The 23134-nt window shown below is 43.9% G+C and overlaps 1 long non-coding RNA gene across 1 annotated transcript; it reads left to right on the top strand.

Moving 5' to 3' along the window:
- The first annotated feature begins 17707 nt into the window (after positions 1-17707).
- On the top strand, positions 17708-20362 carry LOC143809035 (uncharacterized). The gene is made up of 3 exons (XR_013222037.1): positions 17708-17900; positions 19227-19643; positions 19758-20362. It is a non-coding gene; the product is annotated as an uncharacterized LOC143809035 (long non-coding RNA).
- The last annotated feature ends 2772 nt before the right edge of the window (positions 20363-23134 follow it).

The raw sequence follows: 23134 nt of genomic DNA, 5'->3' as shown, positions 1-23134 counted from the left end.
TCCCACTAGAGATCTTGATTCTGCCATCTTTTCTGGATACATTGCACTGTGCACTGCCTTTTTTTTTAGCCTATGGGTTCATACACCGCTGTGTGCATGCTCACGCAGAACCTGAGCACTCCTGATCCGAACAATCAGTTGGGGTCAGAATCCTGATACTGTAGTTCAAAAGATTTTCAAGTTTAATCTCTGTGCAATGAGAACTTTATGTGACTTTAAATATTCTTTATCTTTCAATTCCAAATTATTTGCAAGACCTCTGCTCACTGTCAGTGAATGGGAACATGTTCACATCCACAGGCCAAATATGTCGTCATCATGTCCATGGACAGTGGCGAGACGGGTTATTGAAAGTGATGAGCGAGTATACTCGTTACTCGAGATTTCCCGAGCACGCTCGGGGGTCCTCTGAGTATTTTTTAGTGCTCGGAGATTTAGTTTTCATCGCTGCAGCTGAATGATTTACATCTCTTAGCCAGCATAAGTAGATGTGGGGGTGGCCTGGTTGCTAGGGAATCCCCACATGAACTTATGCTGGCTAACAGATGTAAATCATTCAGCTGCAGCGATGAAAACTAAATCTCCGAGCACTAAAAAATACTCGGAGGACCCCCGAGCGTGCTCGGGAAATCTCGAGTAACGAGTATATTCGCTCATCACTAGTTATTGATAACTTGCAGAAAGCTAAACCAATTTAGAAAGTTGCAGTTTATGTAATCACCACTAGAGGGCAGTAATAATTTAATTTTCTGATGGATAAAAGGCAGGAGAAATTTTGCCAAATGATTCACTAATAATAATAAACAGATGACGGGGAATTGTATCTGGCTTCTGATATGATTGGAGAAAAAACATGAGATGACTTTCCAGCTTATTAAAATATACTGGATCCATTTTCCTACCTTTTAAGCCCCGAGTAATGTTTCAGATTGAACAGAATAATATCATTTTGCGCTCTCATTTTTTACCTCCTTGTCTTACAAAATCCCTACTTTTTTTAGTTTTCCATTTATATAGCATAGGGACTACTTTTTAGTAGGATGAGATGTAGTTTTGGATGACTCCATTCATTTTATCATGTAATGTACTGAAGAAGAAGGAAGAAAATTGGAATAAAAAATACAACCCGTAAGTTAAAAGCCTCAATTTCACCATTATATTTTGAGTTTTGTGTTTGAAATATTCACTTTGGATTAAAAATGACCAGGACACTTGGTTCTATGGGTTGGTATATGGTTATGGTGATACCAAATGTATAGGTTTTTTTTTTATGGTTTATCACATTAAAAAATTCAAAAACATAATAAAGACAACTGTTTGTGTGACTATTTTCTGCTGTTTTTTCCCTTTTAGTCATTTACTTTATGGGACAAACCGCAATTTGCGCTAATGCCTGTGCAGTTTTATGTGCATGCTCCCAGGCTAATTACTTGTGCTGGATGTGATCTGTGGGCCAAAGGTTGCTGACCCCTTCTGTATCTTATTATGCCCATCACGTCTAGAGGAAAAAGGACAAATCATGAGCAAGGAAAGGGATTACCTACTGCAAGAGCAATCATATTATAGAGTTTACTGCCAAAACATGGTCAATTGTTTCAACCACATCAATCCCAACTGTCCCTCGTCTATGGGTATTAGATGTAGAACAGCCCGATACATTGTGCATGTCCTGCGCGTTTGTCTCTTCTCCTTCTCTATATTGGTATATATATATATTCCTAGTGGCATGATACAGGTATATACGTAGATTCTTTTGTTAAGCAGAGACTGGTGTATATGTACTGTATGTATATAAATGTAGCCTGCACTTGCTCTTAATATTAGGTCTGCTTTCTAGTATATATTGTTTTTGCTATTTATGATATTGTAATACTACTAATACTGTTGGTTTGGGTCCAGGGGGGGGTTCACCTCCTTATGGGGTTTGTCTTTCATTGTTTTTAACTGTTTTTATTGTGTGTTTTGGACTTTATAAATAAATCAATATTCTAAAAATTAGTGACATTCGATACGGATTGTTTTGGGTGCTCCCCAGTTGGATATTTAGAAATAAGACGGTAGGCACTACTATGATTGTGTAGGTGCCCAAACCGTATAATATTACAGATAAACTTGGCACACACGTAGTGAGATGCAGTGAAAATATAATGGAGAAGAGTACATACAGTAGACGTTTCGGTCAAAATTAGACCTTCATCAATGTACTAAAGAAAAAGAAAAAATAATCTAATGCAGTGGTGTAGGTAACTTACCAAACGGAAGAAGTATCGGACGCGGTGTCCACCGCTAGTCCAGTGTGTGGGGGGAGTGTCCGGATGGTCCATTATAAAGGTGCGCTGTTTCCCTGTGTGCGGGAATCGCGCGACCGGAAGTGACAACCCGGAAGTGACGTGGAGGGGTTGAGTGACGGTGTTCTGCGTTCCACCATGCTGGAATTGGGTGCAGTTTTGCGTTCCACTTCGAGGATGCGCCTATCAGAGATTTGTGCACTACCGCTGTTACTGGGCTGGTGATGAGGAAAGTCTGAGTGACGGTTTTCATCAATCCACCATAATGCGCATTTCAGAGATTGGTGATCTACCCCTGTGACCAAGCTGATCTCCGTATGAGGAAGTGAGGGAGAATATGGTGATCCTGGTGTTATGGAAAGTGTATTAATACAGGCGGTTCTGTGAGAGAAATATATACATTAATAAAATGGGTAACACAATTGTACAAGAATGTCATATAACCAATAGTGTACAGGATAATTCAATTTCCACATAGGCTCATAATTAAGACATAAATGATTGAATGTCATATTCCCTATTGAGGCCCATTGGGGCCAAAGTCTGCAGTTCATGGATCCAGTAGGCTTCCCTCTTTTTTAAAAGGTGTACTCTATCGCCACCTCTGCGTGGTGGTTTAACCTGCTCAATCACTTGAAATTTTAATTGGGCGATGGTATGGCCCTGGGTGATGAAGTGGTAAGGAATGGGAAGTAATACATTCTTACATCTAATGGTGGATTTATGTTTCGATATCCTGTCTTTAATGGGTTGTGTTGTTTCGCCCACATAACATAAACCGCACGGACATTTGACCAGTTAGATCACGAATGATGTATCGCATGTGAAGTATCCCTTGATAGTATATTGTTTACCGTTGTGAGGATGGTAGAAGGTAGTACCTCTCTGTACATTGTTGCACTGTGTACATTGTAGACCTGGATAGGTACCAAACTTAGGGTTTGTAAGGAAATGTTGTCTTGGTGCTTGATATGAAGTACCTATATCCGCCCTAACTAACTTGTCACGTATGTTGCGCGGTCTTCTAAAACAGGGAAGGAAGGGTTCATTAAATTCTTTAATCTTGGGATACGCTGTCCCTAGAATGTGCCAATGACGCGTTTTGTGCAGAATGTATGCCGGAGGGTGATAGTTATGGACAAACGGGATACGGTACTTGGAACTCACTCTGGAATTGGGAATAGAGGTGGTCTTGGATGTATCTAGAATGTGGGGAGGGTAACCCCTTTCAACAAATTTTAAACGCATCTCTTCTAGACGTTGTTTCTGTAATGTTTTGTCAGAGACTATACGTTGAACTCTCTTGAACTGAGATTTGGGTATGGAGCTTTTCATTTGTGTTGGATGGAAGCTCTGATAGTGGAGGAGGCTATTGCGATCTGTCGGTTTGGTAAACAGATCCGTGGAAATTTCTCCTTGATCATTTTTAAAGACTATTGTGTCTAGGAAGTTGACCTGTTTCAGATTATGCATCATAGTGAAATCTAGACCTGTCCATGATGACTTTAAGAAGAGATAAAAGGTCTCTAGTATTTCCTGCGGGCCATTCCAAATACAGAATATGTCATCAATGTACCTCCTCCACACTAGAGCGTATGTGCGGAATAGGTCATTGACATGATGGTGCTGTTTTCATAGTCAGCCATGTAACAGTTGGCGTGCGGAGGCGTTACGTTACTGCCCATGGCGGTGCCCCGTATCTGCAAATTGAATTTGTTCTCAAAAACGAAGACATTTTTGGTAAAAATAATGGTAAATCGCAGCAAATGTTTGTTTGTTCCGGGTCCATGTTAGAGGAGGTGAGAAGACAGACTTAATACCCTCTACATGTGGTATAGATGTGTATAAGTCTTTTACATCGAATGTTACGAGGAACACCTCTTTAGGAATAATGGTCAGATCCTCAATGAGTTGTAAAAAGGCCCCCGTGTCCAGTAGAAAGGAAGGGGTTTGTTTTATCAGGGTGTAAGTATTTTCTCTAAGAATTGTTATCGCAGGTCTCGACCTGTTCTCTGATGAGTCCACCTTAGAGATAACGTCACAGCATCGGAGAGATAAGACACAGTACACCTGGTATGTATCCAAAGTATCTCTAGTTTATTAAGCTTACACACACTTTTTATGCATTCTTATGTCGGAGGCGGATTCTCCGTATATGGGCTAAGCGTCGGAGTGTTTTACTCCCTTGTCTCCCTATGGTTTTGCAAACATATTTTTCTATACAAAACATTATTCGTTATCTTCCAAGGACATTTCATCCCCCATGCTCTGCTACAATTAGTTCAATAACAGCGGTATGAGGAATAGTGAATAACAACTTGTTTATCTAACCTTTAGTAACACATAAAATGGAGGCAAGCAAGATAAAATGGATCCTGCTATAACAAATTCCCCCATTTTATTCACTATTCTGAATAAACTGTACTGTTGCTTTAAACACAAATCTCCCAGCGTGTACTACACCAAGGACAGAAAATACAGAGAAACTTAGAACGCAGCTGCATGCCCCCTCCATATCAGAGACTCAACAGAGATAAGAATTCACAGCATTCCTCAACACAGTAAGGAGAAAACAATCACGCAGCTATTTGACTCACCCCTCCCATCAGGTATTTTAGAGAGGTTTCACACAGAAACAGAATACAGCAGTTCTCAGACTTAATTCATTTCTACAAAACCTTCATAACACAAATTCAAAGTCTTCTTTTCATAGAAATTATACTTCAACCAATCAGCATAAGAACACGCTCACAGTTTTTAACCTATAAGAATGCAGGAAAAACTTAAAGGGACTCTGTCACCTGAATTTGGAGGGAACAATTTTCAGTCATATGGGCGGGGTTTTCGGGTGTTTGATTCACCATTTCCTTACTCGCTGGCTGCATGCTGGCTGCAGTATTGGATTGAAGTTCATTCTCTGTCCTCCATAGTACACGCCTGCGCATTGCCTTGTGCAGGCATGTACTATGGAGGACAGAGAATGAACTTCAATCCAATATTGCAGCCAGCATGCAGCCAGCGAGTAAGGAAATGGTGAATCAAACACCCGAAAACCCCGCCCATATGACTGAAAATTGTTCCCTCCAAATTCAGGTGACAGTCCCTTTAACCCGTGAGGATACAGAAAAAAGAGAAACTACATATATGGTTGTGTCTTCTTGGCATAGAAAAAGCATACCAACAGGTGCATCAGGTGACACAGGGATAGCTAGGAAGGGGATACTTGTGGCTGACGTCGGTGAATGCGTACAGATCCAACAGTCTGATAAGGGCTGGGAATTTCCCAACAAGTCATCTATCAATTTTCTGTGATGTTGCACAAACTTATTGTTCAAGGATGTTGAAAGAATTCAGACTGTCCTATGCGATTACGCACAATATCATGGAAATCGAAACCAGCCAAAACATTATGTTTCCTTTATCGGCTATCGGGTTCCTTAACTCGCTTGCAGTGTGATGCGTGGATACAACTAGGTTTTCCTTCGAGCTTTACAGCTATGGCTGTGGTCAGGAGCAATTGGTATGGTCCGTCAAATCTTGGTTCCAGGCTCTTCCGGACGTGCCGCTTTATCACTACCCAGTCTCCTGGCTTCAAGGGATGGTGTCCAGGAACCTTGTCTAGGTCTGGAAGAGAACTGAAGACAGTTAAATGCACTTTAGCAAGGTGTCCATGTAAGGCCTGCACATAGCTAGTCAAATCCTGGTACTTGAGCTGCAACTGTTGTGGAAAGAAACATCCAAGATTGGGGCCCCTGCCAAACAGAATCTCATACGGTGACAGTCCTGTCTTCCTGTTTGGGGTATATCTTACTGAAAACAAAGCTAGAGGGAGGCATTCTGTCCATGGTTTACCAGTCTCTGCCATTGCCTTCTGGATTTTAAGCTTAAGAGTTCCATTTAGTCTCTCCACTTTTCCACTGCTCTGTGGATGGTATGTAGTATGCAATGCTTGACTTACCCCCAGTGCTGCCATTACCTCTGACATGATCTCTCCAGTAAAATAGGAACCCCGATCACTTTCAATGACTTCAGGAACTCCATACCTGCATATGATCTCAGCCATCAGTTTCTTCGCTGTTGTCTTAGCCGTAGCTTTGGCAACTGGGTAGGCTTCTGGCCAACCTGAGAATAAATCAATGCAGACCAACACATACTCATACGTCCCTACCCTGGGTAACTGAATTTAATCAATCTGCAATCTCTGGAATGGGTAAATGGGCCGGGGAGTGTGTTTGGATGGAGTTTTCACTGTCCTACCCGGATTATGTGTGGCACATATCATGCAGCTCTGTACCTGCCTTTCTGCGCAGGTGGAAAACCTGGGGGGCAATCCATTGTTTCTGTAGGGTGTCACACATGGCCGTCTTCGAGTGGTGCACATTCCCGTGCAGAACCTGTGCCATCATTGGGTACAGTACCTGTGGTAGGCAGACCTTTTCACCCCTCCCCCATAACCCAGTGACGGTATCAGAGCAAGCCCCTATCTTTTGCCACCTATCTTTCTCCTCCTTACTTGCCTGTTCTTGTAACCGGGCTAAGATGTCTTTTGACACAAGTGGAGACGGTGGGGTGTCTAGGTGACGTACTTTAGAGGCTACAGGAGTGCTTGCTGCTTTCTTGCCAGTGTGTTACCCTTTGTCCATCAGTGCCTTTGGTATGTGCCTTTACCTTTATGATGCCTGCTTGGGTGGGAAGCTGTAGTGCATTCATAAGTTGCTGGACTGCCTCAGCATGTTTAATGGGGTGGTCATTTGCTGTCAGGAAAGCCCTGGCTCTCCAGATAGGCCCATAATCATGTGCAATGCCAAAGGCATACCTAGAATCAGTGTAGATATTTACAGTCTTACCTTCTGCTAGTTTGCACGCTCTGCTTCTTGTGCAGACATATGAGCTGGCATTGACTCTGCCTTGATTACCTCATGTTCTGAGACCACAGCATATCCGGTACAGAAGCGTCCTCGGTCATCTTGGTGACGGGATCCATCTACAAAAAGCTCAAAATCGGCATTAGGTATTGGCACACTAGAGACAGTAGGGAGACCAGCCGTTTCTTGAGACATCAATTCCAGACAATCATGCGGTTTAGATACCTGATCTTGTTCCTCTGGATCCATTCTAGAAAGAAAAAGAGTGTCCTTTTCCATGTCACCTACCCCTCCCCAATTTGGATCCATAGGAACTGGGAAAAGAGTAGCGGGGTTTAGGACAGTGCACCTTTTCAAAGTCACATTAGTGGGCATGAGAATAGCACACTGAAGTCGCAGCTGTCTGGCCATGGACAGGTGGCTAGGTTGTACTTGGTTAAGGATACTATGTACATCATGTGGGGTATGGACCATCAGTGGGTGATCACAAACAATCTCTGAAGACTTGTGTAGCAACAGCTGGACAGACAACACAGCCCGAACACAAAAGGGGCTTCCTCTTGCCACTGTATCCAGGCGGCTGCTGTAATAAGCAACAGGTCTCTTTGTCTCCATGAAGCTAAGTCAGCACACCCGTAGCATGTCCTGCATTTTCATGAAGAAAGAGGCTAAAAGGAAGGGCATAATTGGGGATGCCCAAAGCTGGAGAGGAAACAATGCATAATTTCAGAGAGTAAAAACAGTCAAGTGCCTCTGGTGTAAGACAGAAGGGGACAGGTTGCATACGGTCATATAGAGGTTGCATTAAGATGGAGGCAGAACGAATCCATGGACGACTGTAGGAAGTTAGTCCTAGAAACACACTGAGGCCCTGCAAAATCCATGGGGGCTGCATGTCCATGATAGCCTGTTTTCGCTCAGGGGTGAGGTGCTTTTTCCCTGGAGAGAGACAATGTCCTAGAAGCACAACAGTACTTAAGCAAAACTGTAATTTTTGTTTGGATACCTTGCACCCCTGTTCATGGAGGAAAAAGAGTAAAGAGATTGTGGCCATTTTACACAGAGAACGAGAAGGAGCACACAGCAATAGGTCATCAACATACTGAATGAGAACTGCTCCTTTAACATGCCAGCCTTGTAGGACTTGTGCCATGCACTGTGAGAAGATAGTAGGGGAATTCTGGGCTCCCTGTGGTAGGACAGTCCAAGTATACTGCTTGTTGAGGAAGGTAAAAGCAAAAAGATACTGACAATCTGGGTGCAATGGAACACTGAAAAAGGCATTTGCTAAGTAAATCACTGACTGTTAACAGGAATGTGTGCCAACAAGGTGTGTGGGTTAGGAACCAAGGGAGCAAGCAGTTCTGTTGCGGCATTGAATGCTCTGAGGTCATGGACCATTCTATAATTCACCGGCTCCCCAGGTCTAACCTTCTTCTTTACTGGATACAGGGGAGTGTTGCAAACGGACTGTGTAGGCACAACAACCCCTGATTCCAGCAGTTTTTGTAACTGCGTCTATTGCAGCCTCCTGAGCAGCACTCAAAGGGTACTGACGCAATAGGGGTGGTGCTGCCCCTGGTTTCAATTTGACTATTATGGGGGGAACTTTAAGTTTTCCCACATCAGTTTTGCCTTTTGCCCACAAATGGAGAGGGGAATGGGTTCTGTCAGTCCCAAGGTCTGGGTCGGCGCATTGAAAGGTGTGGCCATGACTAAGTCGGTGGTGTCACTGAAGGATAATGGACAGTCTGAAAGCGTGATAACTGAGTTGTCAGCTCCTGGGTTAACCTGAAAGTCAGCTGTAGTTCCTCCTGGCAGGCTCACCTGTACTGTACAGTCGGGGGTGGGAGGTAGAGTGACTAGAGGACACAGTTGCAAGCTGCCAGTTATCTATTTGTTGGTCTGGGGGGTAACAGGGGTGGGAACCTTATCTGGGTATGGGTTTGTGGGACACTCTTACCTAAAATGTCCTGGTTTCTTACATCTGTAACACAATCTAGGACCCGTAGTGGGTCCTCCACGTTCTCCACCTCTCTGTGAGGGTCCACTCCTCTGAAAGTGAACCTTAGTCTTCTGCTTCTGCGAGTCCAAACTGACTCCATGTGCAATCTTAGCAAGATCGCCTGGGGGGCAGGATCTCCAATCTGGTCTACTTGCCATCACCATCTCTCTCACATACTTATCAATCCCTTGCATATATGCATGACTTAACAAACGTGTCACAGTTCTATCATCTTCACCATAACCCATATCAGACCATCGCTGTTGCAACCTGTAGAAATAATCAGTGGGGAGCTCCTTCGAGTCCTGGACACAGTCTTCTAAATGCACCAATACTTCCTCCTGTCTAATCTTACAGGCTTTTTCTAGTGCCTCAACAAAGTCAGACCCTGACCTGGTATTGTTAGCTTCTCCGCCTTGGGGACCATTTCCCCCTGGGTACATTTTAAATGTCTCAGCTGTCAGTCGGGTGGAAGGTGCTTCCCCCAGGGCTGAATGCACTAACTGTTGCACGTCCTGTCTGGTTGCCTGGTAAGTGTGCTGTATCACCCCACACTGTCTGGCAAAAGTCATAGGTCCTTGGTTAATGTCTGGCAGCTGGGCAGTCAAAGACATCTGTTCTGTGGGAGACCATGGCTGATACCTACTAGTAACATAGTAAGTCGGAGGTCCACTATCAGCTGCGCCGTCCTCTACTTTGGATCGTGTAGCACTTGAGACTACTGTCTGTTTCATGGGAAACAGTTTGGGAATACTTGGACACAACGTGTGGGAACTGCTTGGCCGGGGACTGCCGCAACTTACACAATAGTCAGCGGTTGGTGGGTTCTGTTGACCACAATGTGGGCAGATCCATTGTTCTGGTCCTGCCTGGTTTCCTGTGGAGACATAACTGGGGGGCACTGGTGGGGGTGGAGCACATGGAGGTAAGCTGGGAACGATAGCGGCTTTACAGTTCCCATCTAAACATCGGTATACCAGATTATTACCTCGGGTGAATTTTTGCACTCCCTGCTCTTCATAGTGTTTTGAAGCATCTGCCCACATTCTAGCTTGCCTCAAGAGTTTTTTATCTTTAAGCCACCCTGTGTGGGTTTTCATGAAGTCATGCCATTTACCTGAATCTAATTCCCCTGAGGGGTGGAAGCCTCCTGCCTTCAAGAGCACACTAACCTGCTTCTGGGATTCTTTCCCTTCTTTTCTCTGGACTAATTCTCTAGCACTATGGAACCCTGCACTCTCTTGGTTCCCCATTCTATTGCTAGTATACGTGCAGGCTGAAAACTTATCAGACGAACCTTTCCTTCTCACCTAGAGTAGGCTATGTCCTCCTGCGTTAGTCCTATACGTGCAGGCTGAAAACTATTAGACGAACCTTTCCTACTCACCAAGAGTAGGCTATGTCCTCCTGCGTTAGTCCTAAACTACAGGTTTACTGTGCTTACAGGTTACTGTAATAGCTTGCTTCCAAGATTGATAACACAGGTATATGAACAGACAAACAACAAACTCTCCACAAGCATACCATATGAAGATCATGGGGTCAATCATTTTAGTCTAACAGTGGAGTCATCAGTAACCACACAATGAGGGTCAATATCTGGGTTCAGGAGTACCTGAGCTGGGCAAACCCGTGATTTTACCTGATCATGGTCGACTAGAAGCAGGGGAAAACTCGTCCACAAGTGGAATGACGTAGGCAGAATATAATCAGTATTCTCACCCCAGCGCTGTGTGATGCCACTAGTCCCGGGAAGTCCCCTGGTCCATTACTGGAGTCGGCCGGGTCTCAGATGAAGCACTCAGGTCCCTGTTCGGGCAGCCAGAATTGTTATCGCAGGTCTTGACCTGTTCTCTGATGAGTCCACCTTAGAGATAACGTCACAGCGCCGGAGAGATAAGACACAGTACACCTGGTATGTATCCAAAGTATCTCTAGTTTATTAAGCTTACACACACTTTTTATGCATTCTTATGTCGACAGCGGGTTCTCCGTATATGGGCTAAGTGTTTTACTCCCTTGTCTCCCTATGGTTTTGCAAACATATTTTTCTATACAAAACATTATTCGTTATCTTCCAAGGACATTTCATCCCCCATGCTCTGCTACAATTAGTTCAATAACAGCAATATCAGCGGTATGAAGAATAGTGAATAACAACTTGTTTATCTGACCTTTAGGTACTAAAGGTACTAAGCCTATAACTTGGGCAGAAGGATAATCCCTTCTGTAATACCTGGTATTCAGCGACACTGAGAGATTTGGAAGAAATATTTATAACAAGGGGGTTAGTACCTGTAATCGAGTTATACGGGTGAAGTCCATATTTCTGTGAGTGTCTCTTTCCTCAGCGGGTCCTCTTCTTCTTGTTTCTCTCCTTCCTCGTCCTAAAAAACGGCCTGTTGAGGTTGGTCTGTCGTGTCTCTCCTGATCCGATCCGGAAGTCGAGATGTCCGTGGTAGATCTGTAGTTGGAACGTGAAGAGAAGGTCCCGGAGTTGGAGTTGTCTCGCCATTTATAGACTCTTGTTATGACCCCAATGGCAGAGGGTCTCAGGAATAATGCTAAGTCAGTAAATACAGAAAACCAGGTCATAGGACAGTGGTAACTGGGCTGACCATATAACTAATCCTAGCACCACAAATACCAGCAGCCGGGGAACGTTCCTACGTTGATCCTAGACGTCTCGCGCCAGCCGGAGAGCTAACTACCCCTAGAAGGGAAAAGAAAGACCTTTCTTGCCTCCAGAGGAAATACCCCAAAAAGTTGGATAGAAGCCCCCCACAAATAATAACGGTGAGGTAAGAGGAAAAGACAAACATAAGAATGAGCTAGGAATTTAGCAAAGAGAGGCCCACTAGCTAATAGCAGAATATAGAAAGATAACTTATATGGTCAGCAAAAAATCCTATCAAAAATATCCACACTGGAAATTCAAGAACCCCCGAACCGTCTAACGGCCCGGGGGGAGAACACCAGCCCCCTAGAGCTTCCAGCAAGGTCAGGAATCACATTTAGTACAAGCTGGACAAAAATGATAGCAAACAAATAACCCAAAAAAAACAAAGAAGCAAGACTTAGCTTAATTTAGCACGAACCAGGACCAGCAAACAGGAGCAAACAGAATGTGTCTGATAACACCGATGCCAGACACTGGACTAAGGTTCCAGGAGGTTTATATAGCAACACCCCTGAAGTAACGACCCAGCTGGGTGCAAACAGAGGGAAGGAAATCCCAGAGTCATATCACTAGTAACCACTAGAGGGAGCCAAAAAAGTCTAATTCACAACAGTACCCCCCCCTTAAGGAGGGGTCACCGAACCCTCACCAAGACCACCAGGGCGATCAGGATGAGAAGCGTGAAAGGCACGAACCAAATCGGCCGCATGCACATCAGAGGCAACCACCCAGGAATTATCCTCCTGACCATAACCCTTCCACTTGACCAAATACTGAAGCCTCCGCCTGGAGAGGCGAGAATCCAAGATCTTCTCCACCAGGTACTCCAACTCGCCCTCAACCAACACCGGAGCAGGAGGCTCAGCAGAAGGAACCACAGGCACAACGTAGCATCGTAACAAAGACCTATGGAACACGTTGTGAATGGCAAACGAAACTGGAAGATCCAAGCGAAAGGACACAGGATTAAGGATTTCCAATATCTTTTAAGGACCGATGAAGCGAGGCTTAAATTTAGGAGAGGAGACCTTCATAGGAACAAATCGAGAAGACAGCCACACCAAATCCCCAACACGAAGTCGGGGACCCACACCGCGGCGGCGGTTGGCAAAACGCTGAGCCTTCTCCTGTGACAACTTCAAGTTGTCCACCACATGATTCCAGATCTGCTGCAACCTATCCACCACAGAATCTACTCCAGGACAGTCAGAAGGCTCCACATGTCCCGAGGAAAAACGAGGATGGAAACCAGAGTTGCAGAAAAATGGCGAAACCAAAGTAGCGGAACTAGCCCGATTATTTAGGGCAAACTCAGCCAATGGCAAGAAGGTCACCCAATCATCCTGATCTGCCGAAACAAAACACCTCAAGTAAGCTTCCAGAGTCTGATTAGTTCGCTCAGTTTGTCCATTAGTCTGAGGATGAAAGGCAGACGAGAACGATAAATCAATGCCCATCCTAGCACAAAAGGATCGCCAGAACCTGGAAACAAACTGGGATCCTCTGTCAGACACAATATTCTCAGGAATGCCGTGTAAACGAACCACATTCTGAAGGAACACAGGAACCAGATCGGAAGAGGAAGGCAGCTTAGGCAAAGGCACCAAATGGACCATTTTTGAAAAGCGATCACATACCACCCAGATGACAGACATACCCCGAGACACCGGGAGATCAGAAATGAAATCCATGGAAATATGTGTCCAAGGCCTCTTCGGGACAGGCAAGGGCAAGAGCAACCCGCTGGCACGGGAACAGCAAGGCTTAGCTCGAGCACAAGTCCCACAGGACTGCACAAATGACCGTACATCCCGTGACAAGGAAGGCCACCAAAATGACCTAGCCACCAGATCTCTGGTGCCAAAAATTCCCGGATGACCTGCCAACACTGAGGAATGAACCTCGGAAATGACTCTGCTGGTCCACTTATCAGGAACAAACAGTCTGTCAGGTGGACAAGAGTCAGGTCTACCAGCTTGAAATCTCTGCAACACACGTCGCAAATCAGGAGAAATGGCTGACAAAATAACTCCTTCTTTAAGAATACCAACAGGTTCTGTGACTCCAGGAGAGTCAGGCACAAAGCTCCTTGAAAGAGCATCAGCTTTCACATTCTTTGAACCTGGTAAATACGAGACCACAAAGTCAAAACGGGAGAAAAACAATGACCAGCGGGCCTGTCTAGGATTCAAGCGTTTAGCAGACTCGAGATACATCAAATTTTTGTGATCAGTCAAGACCACCACTTGATGCTTAGCACCCTCGAGCCAATGACGCCACTCCTCAAATGCCCACTTCATGGCCAGTAATTCCCGATTGCCCACATCATAATTCCGCTCAGCAGGCGAAAACTTCCTAGAGAAGAAAGCACATGGTCTCATTACCGAGCAACCAGGGCCTCTCTGTGACAAAACGGCCCCTGCCCCAATCTCAGAAGCATCCACTTCGACCTGAAAGGGAAGTGAGACATCAGGCTGGCACAAAACAGGCGCCGAAGTAAACCGGCGCTTCAACTCCTGGAACGCCTCCACGGCTGCAGGAGCCCAGTTAGCAACATCAGAACCTTTCTTGGTCATATCCGTCAAAGGTTTAACAACGCTAGAAAAATTAGCGATAAAACGACGGTAGAAGTTAGCAAAACCCAAGAACTTCTGAAGACTCTTAACTGACGTGGGTTGAGTCCACTCATGAATAGCTCGGACCTTGACTGGGTCCATCTCCACAGCAGAAGGGGAAAAAATAAACCCCAAAAAGGGAACTTTCTGTACTCCAAAGAGACACTTTGAGCCTTTAACAAACAAGGCATTCTCACGCAAAACCTGAAACACCATCCTGACCTGCTCCACATGTGAGTCCCAATCTTCAGAGAAAACCAGAATATCGTCCAGATAAACAATCATAAATTTATCCAGATACTTCCGGAAAATATCATGCATAAAGGACTGAAATACTGAGGGAGCATTAGAAAGCCCAAAAGGCATCACCAAGTACTCAAAATGACCTTCGGGCGTATTAAATGCAGTCTTCCATTCATCACCTTGCTTAATGCGCACAAGGTTGTATGCACCACGAAGATCTATCTTGGTGAACCACTTGGCACCCTTAATCTGGGCAAACAAGTCCGACAAGAGAGGCAAAGGATACTGAAATTTTACAGTGATTTTATTCAGTGGCCGATAGTCAATACAAGGTCTCAAAGATCCGTCCTTCTTAGCCACAAAAAAGAATCCCGCACCAAGAGGGGAAGAGGATGGACGGATATGCCCCTTCTCCAGAGACTCCTTGATATACGAACGCATTGCTGTATGCTCAGGTACAGACAGATTAAATAATCTTCCCTTAGGAAATTTACTACCTGGAATCAAATCTATGGCGCAGTCACAGTCCCTATGAGGAGGCAGAGCACTGGACCTGGACTCGCTGAATACATCCTGATAATCAGACAAATACTCAGGAACTTCCGAAGGAGTAGAGGAAGCAATAGACACCGGCGGGGAATCAGCATGAATTCCCTGACAGCCCCAACTTGACACAGACATTGCCTTCCAATCCAGGACTGGATTGTGGGTCTGTAACCATGGCAGACCCAAAACGACCAAATCATGCATTTTATGCAGAACAAGAAAACGAATCACCTCCCGATGTTCAGGAGTCATGCACATGGTCACCTGCGTCCAAAACTGCGGTTTATTTTCCGCCAATGGCGTAGCATCAATACCTCTAAGAGGAATAGGATTTACTAACGGTTCAAGAACAAAACCACAGCGCTTGGCAAATGACAGATCCATAAGACTCAGGGCGGCACCTGAATCCACAAACGCCATAACAGGGTAAGAAGACAAAGAGCAAATTAAAGTCACAGACAAAATAAATTTAGGTTGCAAATTACCAATGGCGACAGGACTAACAACCCTTGTTAGGCGTTTAGAGCATGCTGATATAACATGTGTAGAATCACCACAGTAAAAACACAACCCATTCTGACGTCTATGATTTTTCCGTTCATTTCTAGTCTGAATTCTATCACATTGCATTAAATCAGGTGTTTGTTCAGACAACACCACCAGAGGATTAGCGGTTTTGCGCTCCCGCAAACGCCGGTCAATTTGAATAGCAAGCGCCATAGAATCATTCAGACTTGTAGGAATGGGGAAACCCACCATCACATTCTTAATGGCTTCAGAAAGGCCATTTCTGAAATTTGTGGCCAGAGCACACTCATTCCACTGAGTAAGCACGGACCATTTCCGAAATTTTTGGCAATACACTTCAGCTTCATCCTGACCCTGAGAAATAGCCAGCAAGGCTTTTTCTGCCTGAATTTCAAGATTGGGTTCCTCGTAAAGCAATCCGAGCGCCAGAAGAAACGCATCAATATTCGCCAATGCCGGATCTCCTGGCGCTAGCGAGAAAGCCCAATCCTGAGGGTCGCCCCGCAAAAAAGAAATAACAATTTTAACTTGCTGAGCAGAATCTCCAGATGAACGGGGTCTCAGAGAAAGAAACAATTTACAATTATTCTTGAAATTCCTAAACCTAAATCGATCTCCAGAAAACAATTCTGGAATAGGTATTTTAGGTTCAGACATAGGACTACTGGTAACAAAATCTTGTATACCCTGCACACGAGCTGCCAGCTGGTCAACACTTGTAATCAAGGTCTGCACATTCATGTCTGCAGCAAGCACACGCCACTCAAAGGTAAAGGGGAGGAAGAGAAGGAAGGAAAAAAAAAAACTCAGAATTTCCTTTCTTATTATCCCACTTCTGCAATGCTTTAAACATTCAATATTGGCCTGGCATACTGTTATGACCCCAATGGCAGAGGGTCTCAGGAATAATGCTAAGTCAGTAAATACAGAAAACCAGCTCATAGGACAGTGGTAACTGGGCTGACCATATAACTAATCCTAGCACCACAAATACCAGCAGCCGGGGAACGTTCCTACGTTGATCCTAGACGTCTCGCGCCAGCCGGAGAGCTAACTACCCCTAGAAGGGAAAAGAAAGACCTTTCTTGCCTCCAGAGGAAATACCCCAAAAAGTTGGATAGAAGCCCCCCACAAATAATAACGGTGAGGTAAGAGGAAAAGACAAACATAAGAATGAGCTAGGAATTTAGCAAAGAGAGGCCCACTAGCTAATAGCAGAATATAGAAAGATAACTTATATGGTCAGCAAAAAATCCTATCAAAAATATCCACACTGGAAATTCAAGAACCCCCGAACCGTCTAACGGCCCAGGGGGAGAACACCAGCCCCCTAGAGCTTCCAGCAAGGTCAGGAATCACATTTAGTACAAGCTGGACAAAAATGAGAGCAAACAAATAACCCAAAAAAACAAAAAAGCAAGACTTAGCTTAATTTAGCACGAACCAGGACCAGCAAACAGGAGCAAACAGAATGTGTCTGATAACACCGATGCCAGGCACTGGACTAAGGTTCCAGGAGGTTTATATAGCAACACCCCTGAAGTAACGACCCAGCTGGGTGCAAACAGAGGGAAGGAAATCCCAGAGTCATATCACTAGTAACCACAAGAGGGAGCCAAAAAGTCTAATTCACAACAGAGTCTGTTATGTTCGTAATCCTCTGCGTCTCTAATAAATTTGGTTCTCTTTCTTGCTTCAGTGTCTTGTCGATGTTGGTCAATCGTGGTGTTGATTTTGGTTTTAAGACCGTTGAGTTCTTCCGCAGTAGAGGAAGTAGCCAATTGACTTTCAATGTTGGCGATCTGTTCTTTGCTTTGGGTGATCCCCTGGTGCAAATGTTCTAGTGTGAGAGTTATAAGATCAAACAAACACTTATTAAGTATTTTTTCAAAACGAGAACAATAATCGCTAAATAAGGTCGGGTGGAGAGGGACACGTAGTCCTCTCGGTATTCTCTGGACTTTAAGATATTCTGTGAGAGTCGCATAGTGAAGTTCAAGATTTGTGCATCGTCTCAGTTCCCTTTCTAAGTCCCGACCCCTCGTCTCTTTAGGAGGAACTCTTAGGAAATCGGTGGAAGCTGTGGATTGTGCTATAATGTTGGACGTTTCTTCTGCGTTATACGAAAAAGTGAGTGATGACATGACCCAAGAATAGTGTGCTCTATGTAAGGGTTGTGATAATTAGAAATAAGACCGTGGGCACTACTATGATTGTGGTGCTCAAGTAGGTGCCCAAACCGTATAATATTAGAGATAAACTTGGCACACACATAGTGGGATGCAGTGAAAATTTAATGGAGAAGAGTACATACAGTAGACGTTTCGGTCAAAATTAGACCTTCATCAATGTACTAAACAAAAAGAGAAAATAATCTAAATAAAGTATATACAATAAATATGGAGTATGGAGTCAAACAGTAATATAGTATATAATGGTAATGCAAATATGCTTGACACGGTACATGAGAATGGCCAATAATTGCAGACAGTACAGTCGTTATACGTCCAAGCTATTATACACAATTCAAGTGTGAGAGTCAGTATGCAGGGTTAGACAGTGTGGTGAGCCTAGTCGTTGTGACTATTAAAGTGTGACACTTCTTGAAAGGGGTTACCCTCCCCACATTCTAGATAGATCCAAGACCACCTCTATTCCCAATTCCAGAGTGAGTTCCAAGCACCGTATCCCGTTTGTCCATAACTATCACCCTCTGTCATACATTCTGCACAAAACTATGCGGCGTCATTGGCACATTCTCGGGACAGCGTATCCCAAGATTAAAGAATTTAATGAACCCTTCCTTCCCTGTTTTAGAAGACCGCGCAACATACGTGACAAGTTAGTTAGGGCGGATATAGGTACTTCATATCAAGCACCAAGACAACATTTCCTTACAAACCCTAAGTTTGGTACCTATCCAGGTCTACAATGTACACAGTGCAACAATGTACAGAGAGGTACTACCTTCTACCATCCTCACAACGGTAAACAATATACTATCAAGGGATACTTCACATGCGATACATCATTCGTGATCTAACTGGTCAAATGTCCGTGCGGTTTATGTTATGTGGGCGAAACAACACAACCCATAAAAGACAGGATATCGAAACATAAATCCACCATTAGGTGTAAGAATGTATTACTTCCCATTCCTTACCATTTCATCACCCAGGGCCATACCATCGCCCAATTAAAATTTCAAGTGATTGAGCAGGTTAAACCACCACGTAGAGGTGGCGATAGAGTACACCTTTTAAAAAAGAGGGAAGCCTACTGGATCCATGAACTGCAGACTTTGGCCCCAATGGGCCTCAATAGGGAATATGACATTCAATCATTTATGTCTTATGAGCCTATGTGGAAATTGAATTAACCTGTACACTATTGGTTATATGACATTCTTGTACACTTGTGTTACCCATTTTATTAATGTATATATTTCTCTTACAGAACCGCCTGTATTAATACACTTTCCAGAACACCAGGATCACCATATTCTCCCTCACTTCCTCATACGGAGATCAGCTTGGTCACAGGGGTAGATCACCAATCTCTGAAATGTGCATTATGGTGGATTGATGAAAACCGTCACTCAGACTTTCCTCATCACCAGCCCAGTAACAGCGGTAGTGCACAAATCTCCGATAGGCGCATCCTCGAAGTGGAACGCAAATCTCCACCCACTTCCAGCATGGTGGAACGCAGAACACCGTCACTCAACCCCTCCACGTCACTTCTGGGTAGTCACTTCTGGTCGCGCGATTCCCGCACACAGGGAAACAGCGCGCCTTTATAATGGACCATCCGGACACTCCCCCCACACACTGGACTAGCGGTGGACACCGCGTCCGTTACTTCTTCCGTTTGGTAAGTTACCTACACCACTGCATATTCGGGGACACGCCAGCATCACCATTGTAGAATGCATTAACGCTGCATCATGAGGCTCCACTAAGATTTTCTCCCATCTTAACCCCACAGTGCCGGACACGGCCTTAACAAAGACTGGCTCCTTACTACTAATGTGGTAGGTAACTTGTTCATGGCACCACCCGCCAGGTGATAATAATGGGGATTGTCTAGTGACCAGTAGTCTGCTTTGTTTTTGCCTCCTATTATTATAGGCTAAATTTACCCTTTGTGACCCAATAAATCTATAAGCTCTAAGAGAGGGTAGGATTCCATTTTTCTACTAATCTCTGTATCACACTTTATTAGTCACAACGACGGGGCTCACCACACTGTCTAATCCTGCATCCTGATTCTCACACTTGAATTGTGTATAATAGCTTGGACGTATAACGGCTGTACTGTCTGCAATTATTTGCCATTCTCATGTACCGTGTCAAGCATATTTGCATTACCATTATATACTATATTACTGTTTGACCCCATACTCCATATTTATTGTGTATACTTTATTTATTTAGATTATTTTTTCTTTTTGTTTAGTACATTGATGAAGGTCTAGTTTTGACCGAAACGTCTACTGTATGTACTCTTCTCCATTAAATTTTCACTGCATCTCACTACGTGTGTGCCAAGTTTATCTCTAATATCCCCAGTTGGATATGTCTTTTTTTTCTTCTTTTTCATTTGTTTACACTTTTTGACATACCCTGGGTTGAACCCCTCTATTATCTGAGTTATTGTGGTTGGTGCCCTCCACCTCTTGTGTTTTCTCTAACAAAGAAAACTTGACACAAAGACACTTCTATATCAAAGACTGTGATGAAATATGTGTATATATATCTATATGTGTGTAGTGACATATGTGTAGGGTTATATGTGTGTCTAGTGATAATGTAACATCTGTCCTGAAGGCAAGTCGCACCTAGGTGTTAGCAGGTACTTCCTTGGGACTAGTAGACATTGTGTCCCCATATCTCACCAGGAGGTCTAGCTAGGGCCAAGAAGAAGGTAACATTTGGCACCTCCTAGCGCTTGGAGGGGAGATGCTAATTGTGGCCTGAGGGGATCTATTTCTGGGAACCTGGTCACAAGTGTCTCAAGAGGAAAATAATATATATTCATTAGTAGAGCGGCCGTGGCCAATCAACAAGCCAGCAATTATGATATTAACCTGAGGGGCCGGTCTAGAAACCTGACCTTCAGACCAAAGTTATAAATTTAGGCTGCAGACAGAATTGTGTTCACACGATGAGGGCAGCCTGAGAAGCTGGTGTGATCCAATCTACATTCGTACTACCCTCAGGGAGTAGAAAGCAACTACCAGTTAGATCATTTCTGTAAGGTTCTCCTGTTTATTTTGATACTGTTTTGCATAAGTTGTATGTCTTTTTATTATCATATTTTTATACCTTTTTCTTATTGTAAGCATTGAACCTTTTGTTATTAAAGTATAAAACTTTAACAAGTTGAACCTTGACTGTTCTAAAAGAATCCATAGCCTAAGGTGTGTGAGTCTTATGAGTGATAGACATATTTTTATTAGTATTATTATTTTCCGGGACTCATCGCCCGTGTATTCGATGAGTGGTGGCAGCGTGTATGAGCGGGTGTGTGGCCTGGGTCGGTGTGTGATTTATGCTCCCATTACAGCATAGGACAGAGGTTGAATGCTGGACTGAGAGTGGGGAGATAGATTAACCCATGCAGGCACCACTCCAAGTCACGTGTGAGAGCAGGCACGTGACAAATAAGTGACACCACGGAGTAGGGATCCGTGACAGAGACAATGCCCTGTGTTATTGCTTTTATGAATGACACTTATAAAGCTGATACAAACAGTAAAAATTATCAAAGATATAAAAATTGCCTAAATGATAACGCAAGGTATAAAATATTTACCATAACACAATCTTGCTCAGCGCTCGCACCGATCTGACATGTTCATCCTCTGCTCCACCTCACAGCCTGAGTCTCACAGATACACTGAATATACAGCTGCATCCCCCTCCTCTCCCCTCCTTACTGTCTTCCTGTTATTGCTTTAAAGAAGAGGGGTTTTGGGGGGAATGAATGGGTGTGAAGGGTTGTGATCATTGGGAGATCATCTGTAAGCAGAAAATGGAAAACTACACGCTGTTGGATAATGAAGAAGATATTAAAGGGATGGTGTGCTGATTCCCGGCACCTCCACAATCATCTGATTTAAGGGATGGGTGAGTGCAGAAACTATGGTAGCACAGATGCCAAGAGCTTACAGTACCATTTACAGCCACCACAGTGTATATGGCTGTGCCTGTCCCAGTGAGGATTATCATTCAGTAACCATATCAGTGGGGGTGTCAATCTGATATTGATGACCAATCCCATCAAATATTGCAAAAAAAAAAGAAAAAAAGTATAACTGAGCTCATCTCATATACAAAAATGCTGAATCTACAAGAATCTGTCTAATTCCACTAACAATCTCAATTAGGATGATGCAGTAGGAGTTTCCAGACCCTCGGGACCCTACTGCCGGCAAATAGCCCCATTAATAATTCATAAAATATTGGGAAGGTTTGTGCCGAGCTCAGTGCTGCACAATGTAACGACTCTGCTGTGTGCGCGATCCGAGTAATTACTGCTGTGTGTCTGCAGTCAGAGGAGATAATGACAGGGTGTGAGAGCAGCTTCACAGCACAGCATGGCGGGCAACTTATACTTATACAGGACACTGGCATGGTGGTTATTGTGTATTACTGTTGTGTCTTATTTTCTCCATAATGATAAACTGTGCCAATTGTAGAGATTCATGCAAACAAATCAGCATAACTCTGCTCAGATGACTGACAGGTTTTTCTGGTTTTATATAACTAAACACTAAATGGTCACTGTAGTTGTAACAAACTGCATAAATCAACTACACAAATAAATATAAGAAACTTTATTGGAGAAATCTGTTTTTTCTCCACGTATAAGCCACTTCTCCTCCTTGCCTACTGAACTCGTCATTTAGGGCTCGCACTCTTCTGCGTACATAAAATCGCTCATAGATGTCAGTGATATACGTAATCTGTGCTTTGCATGTGTAGTTTTCTGTACTTGTTTTTATCTAATAAATAAAATAAAAAATAGCGTGTTGTCCATCTTATTTTAATAACCAGCTGAGGGAAAGCAGACAGCTCATGTTATTATTGTGGGAAGGGGTCAATATTCATGAAGCTTCCCAAGTTATTAATATCAGCTCACGTCTGTCAGCTTAGCCTTTACTTGTTATTAAAAAAGAGGGAACTCTAAAAAAATGACGTGGGGTCCCACCTATTTTTAATAACCAGCAAAGGCTAAGCAGACAGCTGCGGGCTGATATTAATAGGCTGGAAGGGAAGCATGGATATTGGCCCCTTCCCAGACTGATAACACCAGCCCTCAGCCGCCCCAGAAATGGCGCATCCATTAGATGCGCCAAT

This window comes from Ranitomeya variabilis, chromosome 2, assembly GCF_051348905.1.
Source record: "Ranitomeya variabilis isolate aRanVar5 chromosome 2, aRanVar5.hap1, whole genome shotgun sequence".
In the NCBI taxonomy this organism is placed as follows: domain Eukaryota; kingdom Metazoa; phylum Chordata; class Amphibia; order Anura; family Dendrobatidae; genus Ranitomeya; species Ranitomeya variabilis.
This window is presented reverse-complemented; position numbering and strand designations above follow the sequence as displayed.